Source organism: Leguminivora glycinivorella, chromosome 18, assembly GCF_023078275.1.
Source record: "Leguminivora glycinivorella isolate SPB_JAAS2020 chromosome 18, LegGlyc_1.1, whole genome shotgun sequence".
NCBI lineage: Eukaryota > Metazoa > Arthropoda > Insecta > Lepidoptera > Tortricidae > Leguminivora > Leguminivora glycinivorella.
The window spans coordinates 13989847-13998420 of NC_062988.1; the positions used below are offsets into that span (position 1 = coordinate 13989847).

General features: G+C 37.8%; 1 long non-coding RNA gene across 1 annotated transcript; it reads right to left on the reverse strand.

Annotated features, from left to right (window-relative positions):
- Positions 1 to 2437: 2437 nt before the first annotated feature.
- On the reverse strand, positions 2438 to 6568 carry LOC125236028. Its single transcript, XR_007178158.1, has 3 exons — positions 6491 to 6568; positions 4069 to 4224; positions 2438 to 2591 (listed from the first exon to the last, which is right to left on the reverse strand). It is a non-coding gene; the product is annotated as an uncharacterized LOC125236028 (long non-coding RNA).
- Positions 6569 to 8574: the final 2006 nt, after the last annotated feature.

The window sequence follows — 8574 nt, forward strand, 5'->3', positions numbered from 1 at the left end:
AATAAGTTTTTACTGCCTTTAATTCTTCATTTGTCCATCGAGTATGAGTTTTCTTTCGCCTACGCGTCTCTACCACATTTTGTGATTCTAAACTAGGTGGCGATTCATCTGAAATATTTTGAGCTTTGCGTTTTTTTCTTAGTATGGGTCCTTCCATCTCTAGGTCGATTTCTTTTTCATCACTGCTTTCACTTGATGATTTGAGTGATTTTGGGCAGTATAACTTCTTTATAGATGTCATTTCTTCTTCTTCGTCACTATTACTTTCAGCGTTCTGCAAAGGGGTTTTCTTAGAACACGTTTCCTGTTTGTTAGTATACAGACGACCTTGAAACTGCCCTTTAACATTTTTCACATTCTCCTTTGCCTTATATTTCCCATTCAGTTCACGAAGTTCACAAAATTCTTGTGCCGTATTCGGATTTTCTCTCGGTCTCATTTCATACGGTTCATCTTCAACTACTATGTCATTAGTATGTTCTGCTTGTATTAAATTTTTTGCATATTCTCCAAGTCCATCTGTTTCTTCAAAATTATTTTCATGAATCCCTCTTCCAGCACGGTAATTTGCTAACATTTTCTCGTTTTCTTCGTTTTCTCCGATTCGACCTGTTTCTTCCAAATCATTTTTTTCATGAATCCCTCTTTCAGCATGGTAAATTTGTAACATTTTCTCGTTTTCTTGGAGGGATTGTTTATTTTGACTTTGACTTCTTTCTATTACAGCTATATCTATCGGATCCATTACTTCATGTCGTTGTGTCTGTTTTATCAAATCATCGTTATGTAGTTCTATTGATTTATCTAGATCTTTTTTCATATCCATAGATTTCGATGTTATAGTTTCACTTTTTTTTTTTTCAAACTCCATTACAGAGGAGCCAATTACCGCCTTCTGGATCACTTGTAAGGGTAATCTGTAGTTACTTGAGTGAACTGCTAAATCATGACCCAAAAAACCTGCCAAATGTTCGGTGTATTGATCATTTTTCTTTGCGTGCAATTGAGACATTGTGGCTATGTGGTGCCTTACACCAGTAGATGTAAGCATTTTTGGATTTCGTAATGTACACATTTTTTTAATTCTGTTAAGGCATTTGCCACCATCAAATGGGCGAGAGGTAAGAGGTCTACCAAAAAGTAATGGATTACCTTCAGAAACTCCAACCAATTTGCGACTGGCAACAATTAGGTCTATATTTCTGCGCATCTGTTTTGTTAGCAGCACGGGAACTGAGCGAGTCCGTTTTCCAGGGACCATAAAAACGTCTAACTGTTTAATGGTTTCTTTTTGTTCGTGTGATAATAGCTCTAAAACTTTGGCGGGTGTTTCTTCTTCCTTTCTGTTTAGATAAAAACAAAGTTCAGCTTCAGCTACATCTCCAGCCCTTTTTTTATCCATCACTATTATATGTGCAATTGTGACTTCACACAAATTTTCGTAATTCAAAACAGTGACATCGTTTTTTAGCTGTTTTGAATATTTTTTTCAAGTTCGTGGACTTTTTCTGTTAGTATACGTATGTCTTCGTCCAGAGGCATTACTGTTTCTTTTGTCATTAAGTTGCGTTTGCGAGTTTTTTCAGCATTGGAAGAAATTTCCCATTCCCAGTTTATTTCTATCAATAATTTAAATTCATCTAATTGTTTTTTTACAGATTCTTTATAAGCCTGACTTCCGGTGCCCATTATCATTTCTGTGTATAAAACTTCAATGCAGCCTAGTATACTGGGTCTCAGTCTAGATGGTATGCTTATGGTTTCGACGAACCCGGTGTCTTCGTTGAAGCCGCACATCTTTTTAACACATTTTATAAATGTTGTGTAATGTTGTGGTTTGAATAAATCGCTAAGTTTTTGTATAGAAGGATCTTCAGTCTTTAAATGCAACAATAAGTTTCCTAAGTCGCGTAGCTTAGAACATATCGCTTTTCTACTGCGTGCTTCTTTCTTCTTTTTCATTAATCGTGAGCCATATGCCAAAATTAGCGGATCCGTTTTAATTAATACGGAAATCTCGTCATTCCGCAATCTTGGCAAAATATGGTTTTTAACTTCCTGAGATGCTGCTGACAAATGGGGAATTATACTGATGCTATGGTTTGCTAGCACTCGTTTTCTATAGGATTTAGGTAAATTTTCCATGTCTAGGAGTCCTGAGCCACAACTTTTAAAATGTTTATAAAAATATTTTCTTTTGAAAGTTGCAAGACAATTTTTACACGTGGTAAAAGTAGAAGGGCTTGATAATGGGCACGTCCCTTTTTTGGTATTAGTTCACCTTCTTTTTCAAAAATAACTTTAGAATTATGTAGGAAATTTCCTCTGTTACGAAGGTCATCAGTTATTTGTCTTTTTCTTTGTTTTTGTACTTTTGGATCGAGATCATTGATTGCCATATACTGTAATACTTCCGATTCATTTTGGTGATGTTTCAATAAATGACGCGTAAAATTAGTGACGAGATTTTCGCAAAAAATACAAGCATTTTTTCGAACCCATTTTCGTTTCTTCTTTTGTTCTTTTGCTATTGGTTGTTCAGGTTGTTTGTTTTCCAACTCCGAATTTGACTCTTCCGAATCGTCCTCAGACTATAAAAAGAATCATATTAATGTATGTATACATTTCGAAAGCCCGAAGTGCAACTGAATCTAAGTTTAGTTAAGTTGTTTTTAGTCCAAACTACGATTAATTTATCTCTCCACAGCTTAAACTGGGTTGAGCCGAATATAGTCAATTTCATAAAACGGATAGTCATTACCAAGTTTATAGACCGACCGCTTAAATGAGTCCTCCTGCGCGGTACGGGGGCGGCCGCGGAAGGACGACTTAGGGAACTGAGAAAGGAGCGGGTGGCGGTCAAATACGCACACACCTCCCTCCCGACCCCTCAGTCGTCCTACCCCGGCACCCCCGTACCGCACAGGCGAGGAATCAGTTAAGCGATCTATCTATAGTCGATTTGATGAAATTTATTATATTTCTAGCCTGAAATCCGAGTAAAGTTAGTTTAAGCCGTGAACAAATAAGTTTAACTGAGTGATACCGGCTGCATCTAAATCAGGGGTGGGCAAACTTTTTTGAGGGCCATATTTGCAGCAAAAGTGCACTTTAATCATCATCACGGGCTGCGGGCCGGATGGAAAGGATTTCCTTTCTATACGGCCCGCGGGCCATCTCCGGCTCGCGGTCTGCGTACTTCGCACACCACTGATCTATTTAGTCATCATGCTTGTAACCGTGTTGTAACCCTATGCGCACAATTATGTTAGGAAACTGCTAACTAGATCTACTATTTTAGTTGTTAGGAGGGCAGTAAACCATTCAAAAAGTAGTAATGCTGTCTCCATCCATGTTTGCCACAATGAGATAAGGATGACAACAGTTTTTGGCGGCAAATCGATGTCCCACTCTTGCCTATTTACTCTTCCAAAACTTAATTAGTCTTCAGATGTTTAAAATACTTAAAGAAAAGAAGTTGTGCTGCTGTTTTGCTTTTCGTGAAAATTGTTGACAGATTTGTGTATCAAGCGTTTAAATGCGGCATTTATAAAACGCCCGTTTTGGCATTTTTAAAGTGCTGTAATACACATACAGAGTGTAACAATAATGCTGGTGATCCGTTTAAGGGGGCATTCAATATCGTGGTCTGATTGGGAAAAAATTAGAACCCCCAATCAGACCACGCTACTGAATACCCCTTAAACGGATCACCAGCATTTTATTACTTACACCCTGTACAAACAAAAATATACAAAAAAGCAAAACATACCGGCACAGTATTTGTGAATACTTATCTAATCTTTATCCTGTGTTCAGGAATCACGGAGGAAACAGGCCAGGGCGTTTGTATGAAGAAATGAGTGGTTTACTGCCCTCTTAAGCTTATTTTTTATTTTAATTATTTGGAGGCTTACAAAGATAAAGTCAAATATTCTAAAAACTGTTAAGAATATGTTTCTTATCGATTCTAAGTAATCCCAGCTAACTTTTAATCAAATATATTTCATGTACAGATTTTCGTCTCAATTCAGCTTAATCATAATGTATAGATAAATTGTTATTCACCTTATCATACGCCATGTCTTTAATGATAATTATAGGGGATGGGACATCCTGATCAATTGCGCCATCCAATTTTTGATTGTTTGTCACTATACGTTTATTTCCTGGCAGATTTTGTGTACAGTTTAATTCAAAATCTGTAAAATTTTCTTCTGACATCTGAAACAAGATCAACAGAATAATAACTAATAACACTTACTCATATCACGTTAATCGCTCTAGTAATATTATAAAGACGAAAGTTTGTGAGTGTGGTGTACGAGTATGTTTGTTACTTATTCACGCTCAAACGGCTGGGCCATTTTGATAACATTTTGTATGAAAGGTAGCTGAACATCCTGGACGTACTTAGGTTACTTGTAATAACGGTAAAAACCAAAGTTAGGTTATAATTAAGATAATAACAACTATGTTTGTTGCGATACTTACCTACGTTAATTTAAAGTGGGTCTATGATGTAGGTATCATCAAGGTTCTATTTTGTCAACAGTTAAATAGTAGATTACATACCTAGGCTGTTTAAGTGGGAAATCTCACGGATGACGTGTTGTTATTGTCGCCCGAGGCGAAGCCGAGGTGGACTATAACATGTGATCCGAGGCTTTCCCATTACCGGCCGAAGTTTGTATACTATTTTTCTGCCCGACGGAGCCGGCAGGTGGCAATTTAGTTTTGCGTAAAGTGGCGCTTGCCGGCCGGAGGTGGTCAATTAATAATAGGTTTAATTGACCACGAAAAAAGTAGCAGCTGTTGTACAGTCAGCAGCAAAAGTTCCGAAACGAACAAGGTGTCCAAAATGAACTTGGCACGACCTTATTTTTAGTACTATTAATAAGAACGTGTTAGGATCATTGTGAACACCTTGCCCGCTTCGGAACTTCTGCTGCTGACTGTATAATTAAGGTCTTCAAAACGGAAAGATATTCTTTAAAGATTTTAATTAAATAAAAGAGTATTCTTGACCTTTCGTTTTGAGTGCTATTGTGGATATTTATATCCGTTGCTATTCATTTTTAGGGTGCCGTAGTCAACAAGGAGCTAACTAACTTAACAAGCAATTATTTACGATTTCACATTGTAAGGTATGGAGCTTTAGATTCTCACATATCAAGAATACTCAGTTGGCAATCTAATTGCGGTTTGATCTACCTAGACCTACAGGGAGACAGAGAAGACTTAGTTTTTGGTAGCTACTTTGTTTCGTAAACAAAGCCTTACCTATAATATATTTAGCGATAAATGGCAGGCTTTTCATATGATGAAGGTAATAGGTGTGAGGTATCAGGCTTATATTAGTTTCCCGGTCACATTAGGAAGTGTAACTTCAGCTGCATAATTGACTTCTTCTTAACGTGTGGGTTGTAAAATTGATCGACCTTAAAAACCCTGGTGTCAGAGTTATTGAGTCGCCAAAGACTGTATACTTAGTATATGCCCAGACCAACGGCTTTACATACCTACCTTCCGAAGCCGGATTCTCCGGATCGAAAGACATACGCTCTAATCACTAGACCACGGAGGCTGTTTTATAGAGCATTTTCAGCTCCAAAAACTCCATTCATACTCACTATTTGATATTTCTATATGGATGTCTAAAGGTGGTTTTCCAGCGGGAGAGCGTGAATGGGCAGAGCGGAAAGGGAATTGAAATTTGTATGGCGAATTTTAAATTCTCGCCCAGCGCATCTTTGGTGAAAATAGTAAAGATTGACTTGGATGTGCGGGACTTTAATTGAGTTATTTGTTAGTGTAAAAATGAACTGTAGGCCTAGCACATGATTGTCGCGAGAGTATGTCGCCGCGAGATAGAGGACACGTCTTCTTCTAACTGTATTAATGACATAAGGACGGGTAGTCTATCTCACGGCGACATACTCTCGCGGCAATCATGTGCTAACCCTGCTGTATTGCTTCCGACTTAAAGTATAAATTAACTCTGATGTTAGTTTGCCGCCGGCAGAGCGAGACGAAAAGTGGCTTAGCGTGGAGAGGAGTGGATTGACGTGGATGTGCGGGACGTGAATTGAAATATTAGTTAGTGTAAAAATTAACCGTATTGCTTTCTGTTTAGAGTATAAATTAACTCGAAGGTGGTATTCTACCGGCAGAGCGCGACGAGACATGGCGAGGCGCGGATTGAAGAGGATGTGCGAGACTTGAATTGAGATATTTATTAGTGTAAAAATGTACCGTATTGCTTTCGACATAGAGTATCGTATGAAACCTACAATCTGCGGCAGGCACGCGCAGGCACGCGCGGGCTCGCGCAGGCCCGCGATGGCTATTAATGGCAATTTTTAGTGGAAAAGGGTCCGGGCGATTTCAATTCCCTCCCCGCTCTGCCCATTCACGCCCTGCCGGTGGAAAACCACCTTCAGGGCCATAATTTAAAAGAATGTTGGTTAAGAAAACAGAATTAATTTACCTTATCATTACTCGTATTCTGACTTGTGTCTAATTTAGAGCCCTGTCTTTCCAACAGAGACTTTTTCCAGAATTTTTTGTTGTCCGGATGATTTCGTACCTAAAAAAAAAATCATGACAGATTTTGTAGTACAATTGCGTAAGTTAAGTAGTAATTCGTATCTATAGATAATATTGAGAATATTACATCAGATAAATATACAAGGTTCATTGAGTCATCACTAAATCGACTGGCTGAATCCGGGTCAAAATCTGAGCCATCACTGGGAGAAAAATCCTGTGTATCAGTTTCGGAATCGAGTTTTTGGGTTGAAGTTAAAGTGCGACATGCCCTTCTTCGCTTTTTTCTTGGTTTCTTCTCTTTGTTTAATAATTCCGGATAATCCTCTGTCTCCTGAAAATAAAAATTACCATTTATTACTATGTAGGTATTATATTAGTACACTTTTAAATAACTAGACTTTTTATTGCTCTGCCATGTTGTCTAGGATAGGTACATATATACATAGAATCACGCCTGTATCCCATAAAGGGGTAGGTAGAGCACATGAAACTACTAAAGCTTCAGTGCCACTCTTGGCAAGTAAGGGGTTGAAAGAAAACGAAACTGTGACGTTGCAGTGACAGGTTGCCAGCCTCTCGCCTACACCACAATTTAACCCATATCCCATAGTCGCCTTCTACGACACCCACGGGAAGAAAGGGGGTGGTGAAATTTTTAACCCGTCACCACACAGGCAATACCTAAATAGATAGGGAGTGTTTAGTTTTTAATACCATAAGTAGTTTCGGAACGCATCCTAAATTGTTTACATTTATCATGTCTCGCTCTCACATCATTTTATCATATATATTTATCTCGTATGGGGAAATTACGGGCATGCGCAAAAGGCGTTATCTTTAGAACAAGATTTAAACAATATGACATGAAAGAAGAAAAAGAATATGTCAGAAGATGAAGAAAGAAAATTGACGTTCACGGCGGTGGTGAACTGCGGAAAGAAATCTTGTGAAATTACGTTACGGCGAGCGGAAAAGCCGTGGATTTCTAAACCAATAGATATAACAATAAGCGGCCAAAGGCCTACACGTCAAAGCGCGGGTGAGTGTAGGGCTTTATTTTATCTATTTTTTCTTTTAAGTTCTCTTCATTTTTGTTTTGCACCCCGAAACGGTGAAAATCTTCCTAAGGTGCCGATTTCCGGACAGAACCAGCGCCCTTTTGTCCAAAGAACCCAAACTCACGCCAATCGGGTGGCGGGGAGGTTCTCTGGTACATTTGGTCCTTCGAGCCGGATTTGCGGAAATTCGAGCTCGATTCTTTCGGCGCCTTGGAATATTTTCACCCGTTTCATTTCATCATAATTATATTTCGAGCGGTCGAAATATAATACTCATTTCATACAATTGGGGGGACATTTGTTTTTGAGTTCTCATTTTTTAATATATTTTATGTTTTGACTGGGGATTTTATTTATTACATCTTCGTTCATATCTCACATTTACAATTTCGTCTTTTGGATTTACATTTGCGGCTACCTACTAGGGTATTTTTTGGAAACTAATGTTTCAACATTGAAATTTATTACATAAATTCATTAGAAATTCAATTTCTGTTAAATTTATTTTATCGTTTGACATTTCAAATTAAAACAGTTTGGTTGCTAGGTTACCATATACTCCATATAGGATACTATAGGATTATTTCGTCCGGGTTACTTAGTGCTTGATTAGCCTTGCGGTTATAAGAGTGGTTTTAGAAGCTGGAGGTCGGAGGTTCGATCCTCAGCTCAAGTGTGGTTTTTGTGTTTTTCTAAACATTTATATTTCTTACAAAAGTGGTATAGAGCATTATTTATCGGTATTTGATGCTATTTCGGTACAAAATTAAAATTTCAGGGGTCTTAAACATTTTCTTCAAAGTTTACAAAAATAAACATTTTATAATATATTAAGGTTAGCGGTAAAATCTTAATGTATTATTTGCGGCTTGCGGGTTATATTTAACTTAAAATTTCAAGATTTATTGCGGTGATTTACTAGTGCGGAACTTTTAATTAAAAATAATGTTTAATTGTTACGTGT